The sequence below is a fragment of the Jaculus jaculus genome, chromosome 2, assembly GCF_020740685.1.
Source record: "Jaculus jaculus isolate mJacJac1 chromosome 2, mJacJac1.mat.Y.cur, whole genome shotgun sequence".
Taxonomy (NCBI): Eukaryota; Metazoa; Chordata; class Mammalia; order Rodentia; family Dipodidae; genus Jaculus; species Jaculus jaculus.
In genome coordinates, this window is record NC_059103.1 from 48,227,733 (window position 1) to 48,252,316 (window position 24,584).

General features: G+C 44.1%; 1 protein-coding gene across 5 annotated transcripts in view; it reads left to right on the plus strand.

Moving 5' to 3' along the window:
• The window catches only part of Spire1 (spire type actin nucleation factor 1), a 218,781-nt gene that overhangs the window by 92,780 nt on the left and 101,417 nt on the right, over positions 1-24,584 (plus strand). The window lies entirely within an intron of this gene.

The window sequence follows — 24,584 nt, forward strand, 5'->3', positions numbered from 1 at the left end:
CCCCATGACCCATGGAAGCCAGATGCGCAAGGTGGCGCATGCATCTGGAATTTGTTTGCAGTGGCTAGAGGTCCTGGTGTGTCCATCCTCTCCCTCCTTGTGTCTCAAATAAATAAATAAATAAAGCTCAGTGTGGTGGCACACGTCTTTAATCCCAGCAGTTGGGAGGCAGAGGTAGGAGGATCACCATGAGTTCAAGGCCACCCTGAAACTACATAGTGAATTCTAGGTCAGCCTGGGCTAGAGTGAGACCCTATCTAGAAAAACTAAATAAATCAATCAATAAATAAAAAGATGGAGTCCTTGATCTTCTGAGTTTTTGTTTGTTTGTTCTCCCCCCGCACCCTTCAGGTAGGGTCTCACTTTAGCCCAGGTTGACCTGGAACTCATAGCAATCTTTCTACCTCTGCTTCTGGAGCACGAGGATTAAAGGCACATGTGCCAAAAAAGGTGTGTTTATAAAGAGAATTTTGCATTTTCCACAGAAGTGCTTCTTCCTTTTCACTTCTCAGCACTGTAGCCAAGGAAGATGAATAGCCCAGCTGGACACATTTTCCTTTCTTTCTTTTTTTTTTTTTTTATTATTAGAGACAGAGAGAGCGGGGGCGGGGGGAGAGTGAGAATGGGCATGCCAGGGCCTCCAGCCACTGCAAACAAACTCCAGACGCATGTGCCACCATGTGCATCTGGCTTACCTGGGATCTGGAGAATCGAGCTGGGTCCTTAGGCTTCTCAGACATGTGCCTTAACAGCTAAGCCATCTCTCCAACCCCACATTTTCCTTTCTGCAGGGCAACAGCACTGAGCAGCGATGCATGTCTGATTTGGATGTCTGTTATGGAGGCTCATGAGATGTGCTCTCAGGGACATATTACACAGAGCTGCCTTCCCATTTTCAAGCTCAGACTCTTTTTCAAATGCAAAAATTTGTTCTGATTTAGCAAAATCATCCAAGCATTTTCATTTACCAACTTGCCACGTTTCATTTCTTTCAGTGTTGCCAATTCCATTCACTTCCTTTGTTCTTTTGGCTGTTTTTCATTTTATTTATTTGAGAGAGAGAAAGAGAAGGTGTGTATGCCAGCTCCAGCTGCTGCAAACAAACTCCAGATCCATGCACCACTTTGTGCATCTGGCTTATGTGGATCCTGGGGAATTGAATCTGGGTTCTTCAGTTTTGCAGGCAAATGCCTTAACCACTAAGCCACTTTTTTTTTTTTTTTTTTTTAGGTAGGGTCTCGCTGTAGCCCAGCCTGACCTGGAATTGACTATGTAGTCTCAGATTAGCCTTAAACTCACAGCGCCTCCCACCTCTGCCTCCCGAGTCTTGGTATTAAAGGTGGGCACCACCATGCCCAGCTGTCTTTCTTTTAACCTTGTTCTAGCTTTAAGGGTCATGCTAAATGTCAGGGACTTTGATCATCATGAGTTTGAGATCAGTGCGGGGCTAGAGGGAGTTCTGGGTCAGCCTGGGCTAAAGTGAGACCCTACTTGGAAAAAACACCAAGAGAATATCGTCAGGAGTAGCTGATAGAGTGTATCCCCCCTTCTAAAAAAATTTTTCTTTATTTTGACTTAGTTATTTGACAGAGAGAAAGAGCAGAGAGAGGTGGGGGGAGAATGGGTGCACCAGGGCCTTCCAGCTGCTGCAACTGAACTCCAGATGCATGCGCCACCTTGTGCATCTGGCATACGTGAGTCCTGGAGAATCAAACCTGGCTCCTTTGGCTTTGCAGGGAAGCACCTTAACTGCTAAGTAATCCCTGTAGCCCCTGTTTTATTTCCTTTTGACTACTGAGGATTGAACCTACGGCCTCCTTGTGTTGAGCAGGTGTTCCATCCCTGAGCTACATCTGTAGCCCAGCACAAGTTTTACATGAGGAGAAATCTCACTGAGCACAGATGCCCGAGATATCACCCACACTGCCTCTGCAAAGCAGCTGCCCAGGTGACAGAGCCATATTCCATATTGCAAGGAGGAGCTGCAGAGAGAATTGAATGTCCTGTGGTCCTGCTGAGGGTGCTGTAGGTACTGCTAAGAGCACACGCTGCTGCAGGCCTGTTGAGCACAGGTGAGAGGACAAAGTTTCCAAGTTCACTACAGGAAAAAGGAAGTGTAAAAAGGCTAGCTTCAATGAGGTGATGAGCTATAGAAATGGGAGTGACTTTAGTTTTGTTTTTTTTTTTTTTTTTTCAAGGTAGGGTCTCACTCTATCCCTGGCTGACCTGGAATTCACTCTGTAATCTCAGGTGACTTGAACTCATGGCGATCTTTCTGCCTCTGCCTCCCAAGTGCTAGGATTAAAGGCGTGTGCCACCCTGCCTGGCAAGTGACTTCATTTTCAAGTAACTGAGGCACAAAATTTGTGAACCACAGAAAATTAGATCCAGACTTCATCCTGTCTAGAGCAGACAGAAAACCCAAGATCTCTGAGATGTGATTGGAGCTCTGTGTATACAGATGCCTTGCATAGTCCAGACATTTCCAGTGGATTGAGAACAAGCTAGTAACCCAGGCTGTGTCTCCTACCAGTTTTGTAGTCTTTGGCAAGGCCTGTGGATTTCTCATCTCTACAGTGAGACTGGGTCAGGTGACCGCTCAGCTGTTGGCTCTCATTTCAGGTGTGGTTGCTTGTGAAACAGAAATGTGACTGAAACCTGTGTAAACTCAAAGCTGTCTACATAATGAATCACAGCAAACAGAATCTTTGTTTTTCTTCACTGATGACGTTATCGCACTTCTGAGTTTGAAAAGAGTTAAGTCAGTTTAAAACATTCTGCATGTATATTTTTGTACATGTATTCACACACATTTTTATTGACTAGCAACCAATACATTTTTTGTTTGTTTGGTTTTGGTTTTTGGAGGTAGGGTTTCACTATAGTCCAGGCTGATCCGGAATTCACTAGGTAGTCTCAAGGTAGCCTCGAACTTACAGCTATCTTCCTACCTCTGTCTCCCAAGTGCTGGGACAATATTAAAAAAAAAAAAAAAGACACAGGCAACTTTAAATAATTAATAAACAAACCTTATTTATTTATAAGAAGAGACAGACAGATGGGGTGGGGAGGAGAGAATGGGCACACCAGGGCCTCTACTCACTACAAGTGAACTCCAAATGCATGCACCATTTTGTGTATCTGGCTTCACATGGGTACTGGGGAATCAAACTTAGCTTTATAAAAAAAAAAATTGCCTCTGGGTTAGAGGAATGGTCTAGTGGTTAAGGTGCTTGCCTGCAAAGCCTAAGGACTAAGGACCCAGGTTTGATTCCCCAATACCCACATAAGCCAGATGCACAAGGTGACACATGCATCTGGAGTTCATTTGCAGTGGCCAGAGGCCCTGGCACACCTATTCTCCCTCTATCTGCCTCTTTCTCTCTCCAGTTTATAAATAAATATTAAATTTTTTTAAATATATTTTTTAATTATTTATTTATTTATTTGAGAGCGACAGACACAGAAAGAAAGACAGAGGGAGAGAGAGAGAATGGGCGTGCCAGGGCTTCCAGCCTCTGCAAATGAACTCCAGACATGTGCGCCCCCTTGTGCATCTGGCTAACGTGGGACCTGGGGAGCTGAGCCTCGAACCGGGGTCCTTAGGCTTCACAGGCAAGCGCTTAACCGCTAAGCCATCTCTCCAGCCCTAAATATTAAAATTTTTTTTAAATGCCTTTAGTTGATGAGCCACCTCTCTAGCCCAAGCTCGCTCTCTCTCGCTCTCTCTCTTTCTCTTTTTGGTTTTTCGAGATAGGATTCCTGGAATTAACTATATAGTCTCAGGGTGGCCTTGAACTCATTGTGATCCTCCTACCTCTGCCTCCCAAGTGCTGGGATTAAAGGTGTGTGCCACCACACTTAGCTTAAAGCTCTCTATTCTTGATGTATTGATATATACTGGTTATCCCCAGTATCCTCCACCATCCCAAAGCTAGGAGACAATCTGTGCAGCAAACCATATTTTTAAATTTTTTTGTTCATTTTTATTTATTTATTTGAGAGTGACAGAGAGAGAGAGAGAAAGAGGCAGCTAGAGAGAGAGAGAGAGAGAGAGAGAGAATGGGCGTGCCAGGGCTTCCAGCCACAGCAAACGAACTCCAGACGTGTGTGCCCCCTTGTGCATCTGGCTAACGTGGGTCCTGGGGATTCGAGCCTCAAACCAGGGTCCTTAGGCTTCACAGGCAAGCGCTTAGCTGCTAAGCCATCTCTCCAGCCCACAACCAACATTTTTGAGAGCTATGTATTAAATTTATTATCTGCAGAAATTGTTTTGGCATGCTAAGTAAAATCAGATCATTCACATTTAAAAAGTAAAATAAGCCGGGTGTGGTGGTGCATGCCTTTAATCCCAGCACTTGGGAGGCAGAGGTAGGAGGATCACCATGAGTTCGAGGCCACCCTGAGACTACATAGTGAATTCTAGGTCAGCCTGGGTTAGAGTGAGACCCTACCTCAAAAAACCAAAAAAAAAAAGTAAAATAAAAAAATTCTAGTCTTTAGGGCTGCATTGAAAGAGGACTTTGAAATTAACTTATAACTGAATAGCACTTAGGGAATACCTTTAGAATAACTTCTTAGGTACTATATAAGAAAAATATTATCCAGGAGTGGTGGCACATGCCTTTAATCCCAGCACTGAGGAGGTAAAGGTAGGCGGATTGCTGTGATTCCCAGGCCAGCCTGAGACTACATAGTGAATTACAGGTCAACCTGGGCTAGAGTGAGACCCTAGCTCAGTACCCCCCCCCTCAAAAAAAAGCAAAAGCAAAGAAAATATTATTGGAACAGGGAGCATTAAATTATCTTCACCAAGCCGGGCGTGGTGGCGCACGTCTTTAATCCCAGCACTCGGGAGGCAGAGGTAGGAGGATCGCCGTGAGTTCGAGGTCACCCTGAGACTACATAGTGAATTCCAGGTCAGCTTGAGCCAGAGTGAGACCCTACCTCAAAAAACCAAAAAAAAAAAAAAAAAATTATCTTCACCACCCAGCTAATCCTACACACTTGCAAGCCTTTGTTCCTTATCCATGTGTTTGCTTTATGAAGTTAATTTGTATGTGAGCAGATAATTGGGACACTATTTATTTTGATAATGTAATGTTATCATTGCATTAGGTTACCCTGTGTGTAGCAAAAGGTGATTTCGTCTTCAATGGTGGTAAGTCTGTGTTTTGATGTAGAAGACAAGGGCTGAGGTGGTCGCCACTGGATTAGACTGGGAAGAGTTGGTGGCTGGCTGTCATGTGCCCTTGCCCTGACTCTTCCAAGGCTGGGCTTTCTTTTTTGTTTTCTCAGCTTGGCACAGGAGCTTTTGTCAGAAGTGATGAGGTATAAACTGCTTAGAACAGGCTGATTTCACTTAAAGGTCACTTTTACCTAAACGCCTAGGACTGAAAGAAAACATTTTATGATCCTGGGAACTTTTTTGTTACCTTTCTGTCCTATTGGTATTTGTGCATGTTTGAAGAAAAGTCACATTAAGCATACACCTGCTTTCTCGACAGGAAGCCCAAACGAGGGAGGCTGACTGCCCACCTCCTTCCTCAGTACCTGGGCAGGGTGTCCAAGGTCCTTCTCTCTCACCTGCTGTTAGTCTTTCTCACTCTGTGGCCTTTGATGTTACATGAATCAAACCATACAACAGTGGAGTTCATGGGCTCTGGAGGCAGAACTGGGTTTGAGTTCTGACTCATGTGCCTACTTACTCTAACAGTTTAGCCCCTGATAGCCCAATACCTTAGTGTTTCTTTCTTTTTCTTTAAACATGTGTGGCGTGGGTGTAGGTATGCATGCACATGCACATGTATAGATACGGAGGCCAGAGGCTGAAGTCAAGTAGCATTCTCAACTGTTCTCCTTATTTTTTTAAATTAATTAATTTATTTATTTGAGAGCGACAGACACAGAGAGAAAGACAGATAGAGGGAGAGAGAGAGAATGGGCGCGCCAGGGCTTCCAGCCTCTGCAAACGAACTCCAGACACATGCGCCCCCTTGTGCATGGGGAACCAAGTCTCAAACCAGGGTCCTTAGGCTTCACAGGCAAGTGCTTAACCACTAAGCCATCTCTCCAGCCCTCTCCTTATTTTTTAAGACAGCCCTCTTATTGAACTCAGAGGTCACTGATTCGGCCACAATAGCTTAGTCAGTAGGTCCTAAAAATCCTCTTGCCTTTGCCTCCCAAGTATTCGACTACGGTGTGTGCTACATGCATGGCTTTTACATGGTGTGGTAGTTTGATTCAGGTGTCCCCCATAAAGTTAGGTATTCTGAATTCTAAGTTCCCAGCTGATGGATTTTTGGGAATTAATACCTCCTGGAGGGAGTGTATTGTTGGGGGCGGGCTTATGGGTGTTATAGCCAGTTTCCCATGCCCGTGCTTAGGCACACTCTCCTGTTGCTATTGTCCACCTTACATTGGCCAGGGGGTGATGTCCACCCTTTACTCATGCCATTGCTTTCCCCTGCCATCATGAAGCTTCCCCTCGAGCCTGTAAGCCAAAATAAATCTCGTTTTCCTAGAAGCTACTCTTGGTTGGGTGATTTCTACCAGCAGTGTGAACCAGACTGCAACACATGGGTACTGGGGATCCAAACTCATCTTCATGTTTGAACAGCAAGCACTTTACCCACTGAGCCATCTCCCCAGCCCCTTAGTCCCTAATATATTAATCTCAGTTTCTTTGTCTGTAAATTGGAGAGGTGTATGTGTTAATATGCATAACTCTTATTTAATAATAGTAGTGTGTGAAATAAGATGACTTAGCATAGGACCTTGCACGTTGAACTTCATAAAGATCAGCTGATAGGAAAACCTACTTTAGGGGGCTGGAGAGATGGCTAAGAGCAGCTAAGGCATTTGCCTGCAAAGCCAAAGGACCCAGGTCCGATTCCCCAGGACCCACATAAACCAGATGCACAAGGTGGCACATGCATCTGGAGTTTGTTTGCAGCAGCTGGGGCCCTGGTGTGCTCATTCTCTCTCTCAAATAAATAAAATATTTTAAAAAAGTGAACCTACTTTAAGTTGTCACTCTCAAATAAATAAAAATAAACAACAAAAATATATATATTAAAAAAAAAAGAAATTCAGAAAGATCAATGTAGTTTCCAGCGCTCTCGCACAAGCTGATAGGGCTTGTGTAACTGTCCTGGAAGGACAGTTAGTAGGTCAGCACTGGAAGTGGAAGAAAGGGAGTAAGAAGGGCTGCACAGTGGACTGGAGCAAGTCCATCGAGGCTTTTTTTTTTAAATTTTCTTTGTGAACAAGGAGAGCAGTTGTGAACGCGGGTGAAGTCTGTAATTTTCCAGTGCTGAAGCCATGATTTCTGGGTGGCAGGGTCAGACTGGACAGCTGGCTTTGAAAGAAATGGGATTTGGTTTCAAGTATAAACATACCTTTATCATTCTAACATGTGATGGTGGTCATATTTGTTCTTAATATCTGTAAATAATATGTAAATATGTGAAAGTGTACTGTTAACTATAAATAGTACATCATTTTATATTGCAATGAGATTTAGTGTGTAATTACCAGATTAAACGTATTGATGTGTATTATCTAGAAAAATTAAAAATTTGCCTCATTTACTTTCCTTTATATTTAAATTAGGCAATATAAAAGTAACTAGATATTGGGCTGGAGAGATATCTTAGTGGTTACAGCGCTCATCTTCAAGGTCTGGAGTCAGATGTGCTGTCATTGCACCACAAGACCTACTTACCTGCAAAGTCTGACAGCCTTAGTTCAGTTCCCCAGTACCCTATTAAAGGCAGCTGTACAAAGTGGTGCACGCATCTGGAGTTGGTTTGCAGCAGCTGGAGGCCCTGGTACATCCATTCTCTCTGTCTCTTTTCTCTATCTCTCTGCTTACAAATAAATAAGTAAAAATAAAAACAAAAGCAGGCCTGGAGAGATAGCTTAGTGGTAAAGGCACTTGCCTGCAAAGTCTTAGGCCACAGGTTTGATTCCCCAGGACCCATGCAAGCCCAATGTACATGGTGATGCATGCATCTGGAGTTTGTTTGCAGTGGCTAGAGGCCCTGGTGTACCCCTTCTCTCTCTCTCAATAAATAATAAAATATTTTAAAAAGAGATTTTTTTTTTTAAAGTAACTAAATATTGGGTTACAGAGATAGCTTAGTGGTTAAAGGTACTTGCTTGTAAGGGCTCATGGCCCAGGTTCGTTCCCCAGTACCCACTCAAATTTTGACAGATGCACAAAATGGCACATGTGTCTGGAGTTCATTCTGGTGTGCCAGTACTTTTCCTTCCCTCCCCTTACCTTCCTCCTTTCTCTTCCCTTCCCTCTTTCTTTCCTTTCTGTTGCCTTCCCTTTCTTTTCTTCTTTCCCTTCCCTTCCTTTCTCGTTTCTTCTTTCCCTTCTCTTGCCTTTTCTTCCTTTCTCTTTTCTTCTTCCCTTCCCCTTCCCCTTCCCCTTCCCCTTCCCCTTCCCCTTCCCCTTCCCCTTCCCCTTCCCCTTCCCCTTCCCTTCCTCATCTTCTTCCCTCTCCCCTCTCCTCCCTTCCCCTATGTCTTAGCAAATAAAACTTCAAAAAAAAAACAACCCTAAATATCCATTTATCCAGCTGATGAACAAACGGGTGACTAAAGTGTGGCATATCCCTATAATATTCCTAGTGAGTAGGAAGATGTGACGTACCAATAGGCATCACCATGTAAATGGACCACATAAACTGCTCAGTGAGAGTGGCCCTTCACAAAAGACCATATGCTGTAGGACTCCATTTATATGACAAGTCATTAGGACTGGGAGTGGGAGACTATTTGAGGTCAGGAAAAGGAGTGACTGGTAAAGGGCACAGTGTTTATTTTGGGATAATGAACATCTGGAAGCAGTTGTGCCTGTGGTTGTATAACCCTGAGTCACTAAAATCTCCTGAATTATGTATGCACTTGCGGTGCATGTATGGTATGTTGATAGAAACCTGTCAATTGTTACTGCATCCAGCAATTGGAGGAACCCCTTCTCTTCAGTAGTATAAGGTAAAATCTGTACTTTATGTTGAATTGGGTTCTCTCTACTATTGAGGTGCATGGGCAGCAGCTGCACTGGCTAGCAGAAGTTCTCAAGTGCAGAGTGTATGTATGGCACCTGGGGTCTGTCCGTGTAAGGGGCAGTCAGCAGTGGGAAGGGCCTCTGGCTCTGGTAGAGGATCTCTGAGAATACCCTTTGGCCTGAAGACTCAGCCTTGGCTTTCATTTTTTTAAACATACACACATACACACTTTATTTAATTGCAAGCTGAGAGAGGTAGAGAGACAGAGAGAATGGCCAGGCTCCCAGTTGCTGCATACAAACTCCAGATGCATGAGCCACTCTGTGCCCTTGGCTTTACATGCCTCCTGGGGAATTGAACCTGCATGGTTAAGCTTTGCAGGCAAGTGCCTTAAAACTGTGCAATCTCTGCAGCTCTTGACTTCTATTTTCTTACTTTGGCTCTATTTTTTTCCGAGACATTGTCTCACTCTGTAGCCCACGTTAGCCTAGAACTCTCTGTGTAGCCCAGGCTGGCCTTTAACTCCAGGTGTCGTTGTCCTGCCTCATACTCCTGAGTGCTGGGATTACAGGTGTGAGCTACCTCACCCATCTTGGCTATCTTACCAGTACTGCTATACATGTAGCATTTAATTGTTTGTATTTTGGAATGGGGGACCCAAGCCTGCATTGTTTTATTAACGACCAGGCAGCTAAGGCTAGAGAGGGTAGATTCTGTTGAGAGTTTCAAAGCTACTAAGAACTGGAATACAGCTTGCGGTCTGCTCTTGCTTCTTGAGGACTCTCCAGCTTATCATCATCAGGCAGTTTTATTTTGTATACAGTTACTCCTTAACCTCCACCAGCTTTCATGCTACACTAAAAAGTGGCCTTATTTATCTACTGTCTATGGGATTTTGAGTAAATTTCTTAACCTCTCTGTTTCAATTTCTTTCTCTTTTCTTCTTCTTCTTTCTTCTTTCTTCTTCTTTCTTCTTTCTTCTTTCTTCTTCTTCTTTCTTCTTTCTTCGTTCTTCTTCTTTGTGAGTGTGAGAGAGAATTGGCATCCAGGGCCTCCAGCTACTGCATCCAAACTCCCGATGCATGTGCCATCTTGTGCGCATGTACAACCTTGCGTGCTTGCATCACCTTGTGCATCTGTCTGCCTTATGTGGGACCTAGAGAGTTGAACCTGGGGCCTTAGGATTCTCAGCTATCTCTCCAGCCTTGCTTCGGTTTCTTAATTAAAAAGAAGTAGAGTAAGATCTATCTACTTGGTTGAATTATTGTAAGGAGGTACAGGATGTAAAGCTTGGTATAGTTGGGACAACTGGTGCATGCCCGGTAAAAGTAACTGTTATTTCTTTCTCAAGGTAGAGCCTTTCTTTAGCCGAGGCTAACCTGAAAATCACTATGTAGTCTCAGGCTGGCCTCAAACTCACAGCGATCCTCCTATTTCTGCCTCCCTTGTGCTCTGATTAAAGGTGTGCACCACCATGCCAGCAACTGTTACTCTAATAATAGACTTTCAGGTAATCTTGCTGGAACAGCCCTGAGCAATACACGAAAAGTTAAAGTGTTTGTTTTCTCAATTAATTAATTTTCCAGATGGGGTTCAGGAGGCAAACCTAAAGCACACATGACCACATTTGTTTGTAGGATGAAGGGTCATGCTATGTCAGAACATACCATAAGCTGTCTTATAGACCATAGTCTCTGGGGTGCACAGTGATTTCATTGGGTTGGTGTAATATAAATTCATGATAAGCACATGCTTAACCAACTCCTTATAAATAAGTGTTATTTTTTTAATAATTAACTAGTTTTGTCATCTGCCAGTTAAAGTGTAGCAGATACCACAACTGAGAGAGTTTTTTCTTTTTCTGAGAGGGTTTGTTTTTGTTTTGTTTTGAATCTTTTGTGACAAGGTTTCATGTAGTCCAGGCTGACCTTGAACTCCTGATTCTTTTGCCTCTACCTCCCAAGTGCTGGGATTACATGCATGCCCCACCACACCAGAACACAGTGAAAGATTTTTTTGGGGGAGGGAATTGTTTTCACGAATTGTAGTATTTCTGTGGCTTAGGAAAGCCTGCTATTCTTGGCTGTTGGTAGTCTGATGCTTTTCTGCCCATGGAATCCCATGGTAACTTGGCACCTGACTTGGAACTGTGCTTCATGGGCAAAGGAAAGAGAGTAGAGATGGGTCAAACCAAGGCCCTTGAGGGGAACAACAGGTTCCTACTCAGGCCTTACTGTGGTACAGTTACTGTGGCTGGCAGAGTAACATGAGTTGTCAAAATAAGAGAAATCCACACAGTACAGAAACACAAATGTTTGTCCAGTTATTCCAGTTTTACTGCCCTAAAGTAACTGTCAAAAACTTATGTGTTCCTCTAAAAAACTTATAGGCATTTATGTTTATTATACATATTTATTTTCTACATAATTTTATGTTGACTTATTGTTTTGCAGCATGCCTTTTTTGACATATATACATGTCAAATATACAGAATATACAGAGCCATCTCGTGGTGTTTACTAGCATGCAAACATTGTTTAAAGCTGACAGCTTGCTGTTCTAAGCTCTTTGTGTCTGTTATTACCTTATTTAATAATCATTACAAGAACCTTTGAATTGGGTACAGTTATTGTACCCATTACAAAAGGAGCTTATAGGCATGGAAGAATGGCTAATAAATCTCCCAGAATTATGTAGCATGTCAGCACTCAGGGCTGGTTGTGAACGTGTGAGCACTCAGGGTTGGTGGTGAGCGTGTGAGCACTCAGGGTTGGTGATGAGTGTGTGAGCACTTGGGGTCGGTGGTGAGCGTGTGAGCGCTTGGGGTCGGTGGTGAGCGTGTGAGCGCTTGGGGTCGGTGGTGAGCGTGTGAGCACTTGGGGTCGGTGGTGAGCGTGTGAGCGCTCGGGGTCGGTGGTGGGCGTGTGAGCGCTCGGGGTCGGTGGTGGGCGTGTGAGCGCTCGGGTCGGTGGTGGGCGTGTGAGCGCTCGGGTCGGTGGTGGACGTGTGAGCGCTCGGGGTCGGTGGTGGGCGTGTGAGCGCTCGGGTCGGTGGTGGACGTGTGAGCGCTCGGGTCGGTGGTGGACGTGTGAGCGCTCGGGGTCGGTGGTGGACGTGTGAGCGCTCGGTTCGGTGGTGGACGTGTGAGCGCTCGGGGTCGGTGGTGGGCGTGTGAGCGCTCGGGGTCGGTGGTGGGCGTGTGAGCGCTCGGGTCGGTGGTGGGCGTGTGAGCGCTCGGGGTCGGTGGTGGGCGTGTGAGCGCTCGGGGTCGGTGGTGGGCGTGTGAGCGCTCGGGTCGGTGGTGGGCGTGTGAGCGCTCGGGTCGGTGGTGGGCGTGTTTGCACTTGGGGCTGGTGTTGAGCCCGAGAGCTCTCGGGGGCCTCGAACTCGCAGCAGTCCTCCTACCTCTGCCTCCCCGGAGCTGGGATTAAAGGTGTGCGCCATCGGGCCTGTCTTTTTATTTTTTATATTTTGTTTGTGTTTTTTGATTTTTCGAGGTGTAGGGTCTCACTCTAGCCCAGGCTAACCTGGAATTCACTATGTAATCTCAGGATGGCCTAGCATTCAGGGCAATCCTCCTACCTCTGCCTCCAGAGTTCTGAGATTAAAGGCATGTGCCATCATGCCTGGCTTTATTTTATTTGTGGTAGTGTCTCACTGTAACCTATGCTGACCTGGAACTCACTATGTAGCCTCTAGCCTCCCCAAATAACTCTTTATGGTTCCCTACATCTTCATGTGTTCTATAAGAGACAGTTTTGCTAGACATGCCTTTGTGGCTTTTCCGTATTAACCAGTGGAAAATGCTAAAGGGAATAATGAACTACAGGGACTGAGTGTTGGAGTAAAAACTTAGTCTCCATTTCCTTAAGTGTTTTAGTAGACATTTATCATGGTTCGTGAAATGGACTCAATTTCTGTGTTGCACTGCTATTTTGCTCATGATGTCTTAGTGGAGTTAACTCATCTGTGGAACTGGGAAATTCACTTGCCTTTAAGAGCAAGCTTCATAGACTTGTAGACCTGTTGGAGTTGCAGAGCACTGTGAATGTGACCCATGATTGAAAAGTAGCTTGTCAGGTTCCATGTCATCATCCTGCATCTAAGTCTTGGGAACATTGGGTAGGGTCATCTCACATAGGGAATCTCTTTTACAGGAGATAAAGTGACAATGGTATTTTCAGACTTTAGCTAGGTTAAAGTAAATTTTCATCTGTTTATTTTTTTTGGGGGGGGGGTTGAGGTAGGGTCTCGCTCTAGCCCAGGCTGACCGGGTATTCACTAGTCTCAGGTGGCCTCAAACTCTTGACAATCCTCCTACCTCTGCCTCCCAAGCGCTGGGATTAAAGGCATGTGCCACCACTCCAGGCTCACCTTTTCTTTTTTCTTTTTTTTGAGAGAGAGAGAGAGAGAACACCAGGGCCTCTTCCCACTGCAAACGAGCTCCAGATGCATTCACCACTTTGTGCATCTGGCTTTACATGAGTCATGGGGAATTGAACCCAAGCTGTCAGACTTTGCAAGCTGGTGCATGCGGCGAGCCCCTGTCCCACAGGAAAAGCACGACCAGCAAACAAGGATCCTTCTCGATCACACTTTATTGGAGAGCCTCTTGGTTAACAGGAAAGTTGATGGCGAGGGGCGAGGGGCGCAGGAGTGTAGCTGCTTTTATAGGGCAGAATACTATGGGATGCCTGCTGATTGGCTGCCATAGGCTCACCCACCCACAGGAGCCACGGGATAGGCTCAGGACAAGGTGCATCAAGCGCATGCACAACCTCAAGGGAGGTTGCTGCCTAACTGAGGAAGTATTTACCTCAAGACTGGCGAGAATGGCATCTGCATTGGCTCCCTACAGTTCCCCCTTTTTTATTAACTTATGGCATAGCTCAGAAAAATAGCCACCTTTCCGATCAGGTCCGCACCTCATGATGTGTTGACCGATCAAGGGAAGAAGTTCAACCTCCCCTTCCTCAGTGCAATGGGACAGATCCCCTGAGAGTGCAAAGGCGGCGGTCAAACGAAAGCTACCAGATCCCTGCCCATCCTCGTGCAATGGGTACTCTGAGACCCTGAGGGTGCAAGGGCCAGGGGAGCTATATGCCTTTTAAAGCTGACAGCCAAATTTGGGGGGAGGAACCACTTTCCAAGGCAGCAAGCGCTTGAGAAATGACCACCTTGTCCCTCTTGGTTTGGGTTCGCAGGCGGCAAATCAACCAGAGGCAAAGTACACATCCTCCCAGGCAGCACACTAGGAACATTCCCACTCCTACCCCTTCCTTAAAAATGACAGATAGCAGGAAGCATTGGTGCAATTACTAAAAGAGAAGTTACTAAGAACGAACAGAAACGGTGGATGAACACACACCAGCGCAGGGGCAAAGGAAGTATTCCTCCCACAGCCATGTCCAATGTCATTAACACCCCCAGATATATTGAGGCGCTTCCAAGACGCCCCTTCATCTTGTGTCCCTTCCTCTTCCACTTGATTCATGGATTCCAGGCACAGGAGGAAGATTATTCACTAGACCTTCATCATCTCCGCCCTGATGAACATCACTGTCTCCTGGACCCTCCTCCGGAGATCGCTTGACTGTCCTCATCAGCCGGGCTGGAACCCAATGAGGGGAATCCTGTTCCTGTGGAAAAACACAAACAGCTCCCCTGGATCTTATCACAACAAGATCCGGTCCTTTCCATTTATTATCTAAGACATCCTTCCACAACACCATCTCACTAGATGATTGAATCACATGTTGACTGTGCCTGTCAGCTGTACATTTATTATTATTATCCAAGATTTAAAAATTAAGGGTAAAAAGGGCTAAAGACACTCTTTCCTTGGGAGTTGCATTTTCCGCTATACCCCCTTTTTGTTTAAATAAAAGAGCTTTTAGACTTTTATTGGCTTTTTCTACTATACCTTGACCTTGTGGGTTGTAAGGAAGGCCAGTGGTATGTGTAACCTGTATTTGGGCACAGAAGGCTCGAAAGCCACCAGATGAGTACGCTGGGCCATTATCAGTTTTTAGGCGGTGTGGCTTTCCCCAAGCAGCCCAGGCCTCTAGGCAGTGAGTTTTTACATGAGAGACCTTCTCACCTGCCAATGGTGAGGCAAAAATAATACCTGAGCACGTGTCCACTGAGACATGTAGGTATTTTAATCTTCCAAACTCTGGAAGATGTGTCACATCCATTTGCCAAAGGTCTCCAGGACGTAGGCCTCGAGGGTTAACGCCCACATGTGGGGAGGGTAAAAAGGTGACACAAGACTGACAAGATTTTACAATGTCTCGTGCTTCATTTCTGGAAATGAGAAATTTGAGTTTTAAAGTATTTGTAGGCACATGATATAATCTATGAAATTCTATAGCTGAAGCCTTAGGATCTCCTAAGGAGACCATGGCCAGCCTGGTAGCCCGATCTATTAGGTCATTAGCCTGTGACAGGGGTCCAGGCAGCAATGAATGGGCTCGGATATGAGAAACATGAAATGGGCAAGTTCTCTGCTGAATTAAAGATTGAAGTTGTAATAGAATATTGGACACTGAACTAGAGGAGCGAACTGAAGCTGCGATCTCTAAATTAGCCACTGTATTGGCCACATACAAGGAATCTGTAAACAAATTAAAGGAAGTGGGAAATGTCTGAAATACCTCCAAGACTATTAAGCATTCAACAATCTGAGGAGAGTCAGGTCTGAACATTTTTACTATAGGCTCCGATCCCTGTACCAGGTAGGCCCCACGACCAGACTTTGAGCCATCAGTAAAGATGGCAGGGGCTGATGTAATAGGCTCCTGAACAGTGATTTTAGGAAAGTAAACCAGATTATTTTTAACAAAAGACAAAATAGGGCTCTTTGGATAATGATTATCTATGACATTTGGGAAAGCACACATAAGAATGCTCTAATCATCCACAGTGCCAGACAAAACTTCTACTTGTTCCTTAGTATAGGGGATGATGAGTTTGTCAGGCAGCTTTGCAAAGTGTATTAAGCAATATTTAAGCCCCAAACAAGCTTGTCGAGCGACCAGCTGTGGAAAGTACTGAAGAGTGCGGGCTCCCAAAGAGTTTCTTTTTTTTTTTTCTCTTGAAGCCATAATAGAAGCCCCTCCTAGCGGAGGCCAGCCGCGACCAGGTTTTTGTTTTAATGAAGCAGCATGTGTCCCCAGGGGAGTTATAGGGTGGGGGTGCGGAAGGCTCTAGGGACTGTAAAGGACTACATCCTTGGCCTTTAGGCCCCTTTGTCTGCTCCCTTTTATAACAGGCGGTGGCCTCCTTTAGTCTTTCCTCTTCCCCTTTAAATAATTCTTCTTCTTCCTCCTCTGCAGAATCGGAGTTAGCCTCCTTATCTGTGTCAAGTACATTTGCATATGTAAGCTCCTCAATGGGAGGATAGAGTCTGTTAAAGGCTCCTCTTTCCCCCTCGGGGGCGGGGGAGCAATTACAGATTTTACCTGTTTCTCTGAGCTCACCTTTTAAACTTTTTTCTTTGTTTAATCCCTTCTTTTTTATTTTTTTTCTTTTTCTAGGCCTAGTTTTTGACTCCCCATTTGAATCTGACTCAGAAACATTATCCTGATGTCTTGCGAGAATTTCTCGCCCCCTTCTAATAAATTCCATGTGGTTTTCTTTAGAATTGCCCATGTTGCACTCACAGCAAACAATAAAGACAACAACCCACACAGGAATGAAAATAAGAAGGACCAGGTAGGGATCTAAGTAAAAAAACATTATGACTGGGGATGACTTACCGACGTCTTCCTCTCCGACGTCTTCCTCTCCGTGTGTCAAGTTCTGGATCCTCTTCGGCCCCTCGCCCGGTGACCACAAAACACCCGGCGTTCCCGGGTTTCAGCACCACTTTGCGGCGAGCCCCTGTCCCACAGGAAAAGCACGACCAGCAAACAAGGATCCTTCTCGATCACACTTTATTGGAGAGCCTCTTGGTTAACAGGAAAGTTGATGGCGAGGGGCGAGGGGCGCAGGAGTGTAGCTGCTTTTATAGGGCAGAATACTATGGGATGCCTGCTGATTGGCTGCCATAGGCTCACCCACCCACAGGAGCCACGGGATAGGCTCAGGACAAGGTGCATCAAGCGCATGCACAACCTCAAGGGAGGTTGCTGCCTAACTGAGGAAGTATTTACCTCAAGACTGGCGAGAATGGCATCTGCATTGGCTCCCTACAGGTGCACATAACCACTGAGCCATCTTTCCATAAATTTTCATCTTGTAATAATTTTTAAATTATTTATTTGCAAGCAGATAGAAACAGAAAGACAGAGAGAGAGAGAGAGAGAGAGAATAGGTATACCAGGGTCTCCAGCCATTGCATACTCCAGATGCATGTGCCACTCTGTGCATCTGGGTTTATGTGGGCAGTGGGAAGCAAACCTGGTTTGTTAGGCTTTGCAGGCAAGGGTCTTAATCACTGAACCTTCTCTCCAGCCCTCATTTGTTGTTTTAACCTTTTGGTGCCTTGGTTTTCAAACTTGAAATTACAGTCTGTGCAGAATGGAAGCTTAATTAGTGGTTACAGTCATATTCTTTAAGCAGCTTAGATGAAAGTCACCTCAGATCAAAGTACTAGAATAATAATGTTTTAAATAAGTACTCGGAGAACTTTCTGGGGAAACAGCTAACCTCAGATAATTGATGTAAATGTCATGATTACATTGTTTTTGATGAACTAGCCATGTTTCTTCTTTTCCAGAGATTCTCAGTTCACCTGTGGAATTCTTCAGTCCTTCTCTTTCATTCTGTGACATGTTTACTTAGTATTTCATTGGTGTTTACAGAGTACCTTCCATGTGCCAGGCATTGTGCTGGGAATAAGAGAATGTCCTCCTTTCCTTGCCCTGTTTCTCCAAGTGCTCTGTGGTCAGACATTGTGCCACACACATTTACCCTTTCACCTCCACTGCACTAGCTCATGCCCTTAGCAGCATGTGGTCCCTTTGTTGTGTAGCAATATTAACCGTGGGTGAAGTGTTCAGGTGTCTAAAAGACACTACCTACCTTTACTCTTCTTCTCATCTCTAGACTATGTAATGTGCCCCATATTCCAGCTTTGGCCTTTCTTTTAACCCCTTCTTTTTTTGTTTTCTCTGTAACCTGTTCATAGATGCATATGGAAGCATTGCATTTCCTCTTTTACTATTCCATACAATAGCCTTCCTTTATTAGTAGATTATTATATTTAGTGAGGGAAGTACAAACCAAGGGGAGGAAAATGAATACACCCATATTGCCTGAGAGCCCACATGGTGGGACTGGAAAAACTATAGAGAGGTCAGAAAAGAAAGTACAAAGAGCTCCTGCCATGAAGAGGGTAGGTAGGAGGGGTAAAGAGCCCATATGGAAAGGAAAATAGGTATTAAGGGGTTCTCCCCTCATCTTGGCCCAGCTGAGAAACTCACCAGAAGCTGGAGGTTCACCAGTGGTCAGGTAGCCCACACACTGATAGCCTTTCTGCATGAGCTTTTCTGAGCTAAACTTAGTCAAAGGTCACTTTTGCATAGTGGATATAGCATTAGGTATCATAAATATAGAGCCTGTTACCCTAGAGAGCTCTGTAAGACAATACTGTACTTGAGAATGAAGCATGCTATCCATGTTTTAAAATTTTGTTCATTTTATTTATTTATTTTTATTATTTTTTTTAAATTTTTTTAAAAAATTTATTTATTTGAGAGCGACAGACACAGAGAGAAAGACAGATAGAGGGAGAGAGAGAGAATGGGCGCGCCAGGGCTTCCAGCCTCTGCAAACGAACTCCAGATGTGTGCGCCCCCTTGTGCATCTGGCTAACGTGGGACCTGGGGAACCGAGCCTCAAACCGGGGTCCTTAGACTTCACAGGCAAGCGCTTAACCACTAAGCCATCTCTCCAGCCCTATTTATTTTTATTTGAGAGTGACAGACAGAGAGAGGAAGAGGCAGGTGGAGAAAGAGAGAGAGAATGGGCGCGCCAGGGCCTCCAGCCACTGCAAATGAATTCGAGACGTATGTGCCTGCTTGTGCCTCTGACTAACGTGGGTCCTGGGGAATTGAGCCTCTAACCGGGGTCCTTAGGCTTCACAGGCAAGTGCTTAACCGCTAAGCCATCTCTCCAGCCCATGCTATCCATTTTTACGTAATTCCATTCATTCATTTATTCATTCATGTGGAGCAAATCTGCATTTAAGCTATGATTTTAGACATATGATCCTGTGATTCTCAGCCATTTTCCATCTCTTTTTTAATATTTTTATTTATTTATTTGGTACAGAAAGAGGGAGAGAGAGAGAGAGAATGGGTGTGCCAAGGCCTCCAGCCACTGCAAACGAACTCCAGACACATGCATCCCTTGTGCATCTGGCTAATGTGGGTCCTAGGGAACTGAACCTGGGTCCTTTGGCTTTGCAGGCAAACTGCTTAACCACTAAGCCACCCCTCCAGCCCTCATCTCCTTTTTTTTAAAATTCCTAAGTTCGTGTGTGTGCAGGGGTGTGGTGGGGCACATTTGTGCATGAGTGTGAAGGCCAGAGGGGAACCTTGGGTGTTTTTCCTCAGGAATGCTGTCCACCTTTTGAGTCAGGAACTCTTAATGGTCTGGAGCTCACCAGTTAGGCCAAACTGAGTCAAGGGCATGTGAATTCTAGGGGTTCACCTGTCTACACCTCTTTAGTGCTGAGATTACAAACATGTACCACCATATTCAGCATTTTTATGTGGGCTCTGGGAATCAAACTCAGGTCCTCAAGCTTGTAACATAAGCAGCTTACTGACTGAGCTATCTTCACAGTCATTTTCCATTTCTTTTTCTTTTCTTTTCGTAGGGTTTCATTGTAGCTCAGGCTGACCTGGAATTCACTATGAAGTCCCAAGCTGGACAGTGATCCTCCTACCTCTGCCTCTCGAGTGCTGGGATTAAAGGTGTGTGCCACCAATCCTGGCCTTCTATTTCTTTTTTTAAAAAAATATTTATTTATTTGAGAGAGAGAGAGGCAGATATATATGTAGAGAGAGAATGGGCACACCACGGTCTCCAGCCACTGCAAATGAACTCTAGAAGCATGTACCACCTTGTGCATCTGGTTTTCGTGGGTACTGAGGAATCGAGTCTGGGTCTTTAGGCTTCACAGGCCAGCGCTTTAGCTGCTAAACCATCTCTCCAGTCCTAGATGTTGTTTTCTGCAAGCTTGCTATTTTTGCCTATTAATTTTAATAACTTCTAAGACATTTTTATTCTAGAGCAGAAGAATTTCAAGCAGATCCTAGACATGAGGATTAAGCCAGGGTACCTTAATAATCACCATGGCCAGCTCACAATTTGGGTTTCTCTTATTGGAGGGAGAGAGAGGAGACAGATACAGAGAGAGAATGGGCCCATCCGGGCCTCCATCCACTGCAAACAAACTCCAGATGCATGTGCCACCTTGTGCATCTGGCTTACGTGGGTGCTGGGGAATGGAACCTGTGTCCTTAGGCTTTGTAGGCAAGTGCCTTAACTCCTAAGGCAACTCTCCAGCCCACTTTCCATTTTTATTATTTCTTTTGCAATGCATTAAAAATGCTTCTTCTTAAGTTGGGCGTGGTGGCGCACGCCTTTAATCCCAGCACTCGGGAGGCAGAGGTAGGAGGATCGCCATGAGTTCGAGGCCACCCTGAGACTACATAGTTAATTCCAGGTCAGCCTGGGCTAGAGTGAGACCCTACCTCGAAAAACCAAAAAAAAAAAAAAAAATGCTTCTTCTTAATATGATTTTTAGTTCTTGGTGTATATAATGCCATATCATACCAGATTACCAATTCTTTGCCATGTGCATTTTTCATTTATGTGGATTTTTTTTGGGGGGGGGTTCAAGGTAGGGTCTCAGTCTAGCTTAGGCTGACTTGGAATTCACTTTGTAGTCTCAGGTTAGCCTAGAACTAATGGCGATCCTCCTACCTCAGCCTCCCGAGTGTTGGGATTAAAGGTGTGCACCACCACACAGCAATTTATGTGGATTTTTATATCTTTGTTGAGATAGTATGTACATATTATGCCATTTTCCCATTCAAAGTGCTTAATTCATAATTTTCTCTATGGATTGCCATTTCTAGACATTTTGTATAAATTGTATTATATAACCTATGCCCTTTGTGACTGGCATCTTTCACTTAGTTTAAGTCTTTCAGGGTCTGTTTATGGCATATCTGTATGTTCATGATATTTTTCTTCTTTTGGTTTCTTAAGGTAGGGTCTCGCTCTAGCCCAGGCTGGCCTGGAATTCACTATGAAGTCTCAGGCTGGCCTTGAACTCATGGTGATGCTCCTAACCGCTGCTTCCCAAGTGCTGGGACTAAAAGTATGTGCCACCATGCCTAGCTCTGATTCCTTCTTTCTTATGGTTCAATAATACTACGTTTTCCAGGCATGGTGGTGCACACCTTTAATCCCAGCACTCAGAAGACAGGGGTAGGAGGATCACCATGAGTTAGAGGCCACCCTGAGAATACATAGTGAATTCCAGGTCCACCTGAGCTAGAGTGAGACCCTGCCTTGGAAAACCAACCAACCAACCAACCAAACAAACAAACAAACAAAAACTATGTTGTATGGATGGATATGCCTTGCTTAGTTTATCCACTCATGAGTTAATAGAGTGGGGTCTTTATGATCTGTTATTCAATAAAATTAGCTTTATAAAGACCTCAGGTGGGCTGAAGGTATAGCTCAGGAATAGAATGCTTTGCTTAGCATGTGCAAGGCTCTGGATTCAATGTCTACCAGCTCAAAAAAGTAAAAAAACAAAACAAAACAAAACAAAAAAACTCAGGAATTTACCATGTTACCAGCAAACAAACATGTTTAAAGTTTTAAAATATTTTTTATTGGGAACTTTACTAAATGAACATCCTACTAATAAAACTGTATCCTCTATGTTAATCAAAATGAAATGGCCAAGTTTGTGCTATTGAAAACTAAGTATCAGTAGGACTTGTTTAACAGTCCTGTATTGCCGTGAGCTGCCCTTCTGCTGGTGTTCCTTAGGTCACCTGATTTACTTGATGGGTGTGCCAACAGCAGCACTGCTGACATTATGCACGCAGTGAAGTGCCTGTATTTCTAAGTAAAACAAGTCTGTTTGTGAAGTAGCAACTACTACCTTGCACCTCGCTGTCCACATCCACCTGGGGTAGATGCCACTGTGTGCTCTCAGGGGCAGGCGAGGCTGATGGGAGTGTCCTTCCACCCAGGGATGACTACAGTTTTCTCCCATTCTGCAGGAGACGTTTCTTTGTGTGGTCAGTGTTGAAGAGGCAATGGTGTTCTGGCAAGAGAGGGACGTGGTTGTCATTCTACCTGCATGGAGACCATACCTGTATATAGCTGGGACACCCTTTCAAGCTTGATCTCTATCTTCAGCCCTCTAGCACGCCCTCTGTCCTCCTCATGCTCAGCTATAATAGAAGTAACCTGAAAATGCCCATGTTCTCCTACCACCTACTTCAGTGATGGTCTTTTTCTTTTCCAAAAGTCCAAAAGCCACACATACACGCTCGCACGCATGCATGCAGGTGTGGAAAAGCAGACTGAGGGCTGGGGGGCTGAACTGATGTCTTCATGCTTGTGTGGCAAGTGCTTTACCAACTGAGCCCACCCCCGTCCCAAAACTTTAATTTTTTTTAATAGTTAAACAACTTTATTAACATAGTCAAGCAGTGATTAACATTCACATCTATTATGTCACATCATACAAATGTAAATACAAAATTACTACAGTACAATATATATTCTGTGCATGATCCAAAATATTTGATGGCCCCAAAAAACTCTCTTTAAAATTCAGCAGCTTATCAAAAATTAAAACAGTATTCTCTTTAAAATGAAGATCTGTTAGCACAGAGTTAGACATCAAGAAATATCAATTTAGTACAGTGTGAAGAAGTTGCAGGAGGATGTTTGAAGGACACATTCTAACAAAGTGTGGCAAGTACAGGAAACACCAGATTTAAAGCTTTTAAGCATTACTCATACAACCTAAGTTGTCAGCGAAAAGATCCAGTTATTTATAACTAAAGCTAAGACTACTAAATTATTGCACCCAATGTTAACATGAATATTAAGTGTAAAACTGTTTCATAACATGAAGTGATTTACCACATTTAAGCATCTCTTAAGATGATAACCTATTAAGTAAAATCACTACTATAGTATTGTCTAATTATCTTCATAAAAATCAATGAAACTCAATTTGGTTATAGATCCACAAAGGAAAATGACAACGAAATGATATGAGGAAAGTACAGTGGAATCCCTTTATGAGGCTGACATTAGGAGGGGACCAACACTGCCTTATAGGCTAACCATGTTATAGCAGGCCAAATTTAGCAAGGTGATTAGACCTGAAAAACAGATAGTTCTGTTTAATACCAAGCCACAGTATATGGGTGGTCTATGGCAAACAAAAATTGTTGCTAAAACTACTGTTTTTGTAATTTAGTGACTTACTGCTTGGCAAATATATTTGGCTTGGTTTAAATGTACAAGAGATGGAAAAAAAAAAAACAGTTTTAACTTTCCCTCAAAATCATGCATACATTCAGTTTTATGCATCTTTTAATTTTAAACGCAATACATTCTGGGATACAAACCACAATAAACAGTTGCTATAATTAAATGTATACCTTAATTTATAAGTATAATAATTAGACATAGAGAATTATCTACATGTATATAATACCAACATGGGAAAGATCTGTATCGACTGAAAAAGCTAGTCACAAAGTCACCTAGAAGCTGCACAGGTGAATGGAACAAACTTTAAGGTGAAAACTTTAAAGAGGCATTGGAAGCATTGCCATATTTCATACAGTACAAACTGCACGAAGTTGGTATGCAATGCTATCCCATGGTATTAATACTATTTAATATTGTTAACAACACATGTCACCACTGATCTGATTTTTCCATCTGAATTATCCCAGGATCTTAACCACAAGACCACAGTTTCCTTACAGAGTCCAATGCCTGCATTTTATTAACAGTACTAGTAGCAAGTTAGTGTTTTCCCCCTGGTAGTACTTGCAAAATAACTCCGTAAGCAAAACAGTGTTTTGTTTTGTTTTGTTTCTTAAGGTAGGGTCTTGCTCTAGCCCAGGCTAACCTGGAATTCACTATGTAGTCTCAGGGTGGCCTTGAACAACTCATAGCGATCCTCCTGCCTCTGCCTCCTCAGTGCTGGGATTAAAGGAGTGTGCCACTGTGCCTGCCCCAAAGTTTTTCATTTATTTTTTTATTAACAGTTTCCATAACTATAAACAATATCCCATAGTAATTCTCTCCCTCCTCCCCCCCCCACTTCCCCCTCTGAAGCTCCACTCTCCATTGTATCCCCTCCCCCTCTCAATCAGTCTCTCTTTTATTTTGATGTCATGATCTTTTCCTATTATGATGATCTTGTGTAGGTAGTGTCAGGCACTGTGAGGTCATGGATATCCAGGCCATTTTGTGTCTGGAGGAGCATGTTGTAAGGAGTCCTACCCTTCCTTTGGCTCTTAGATTCTTTCTGCCACCTCTTCCGCA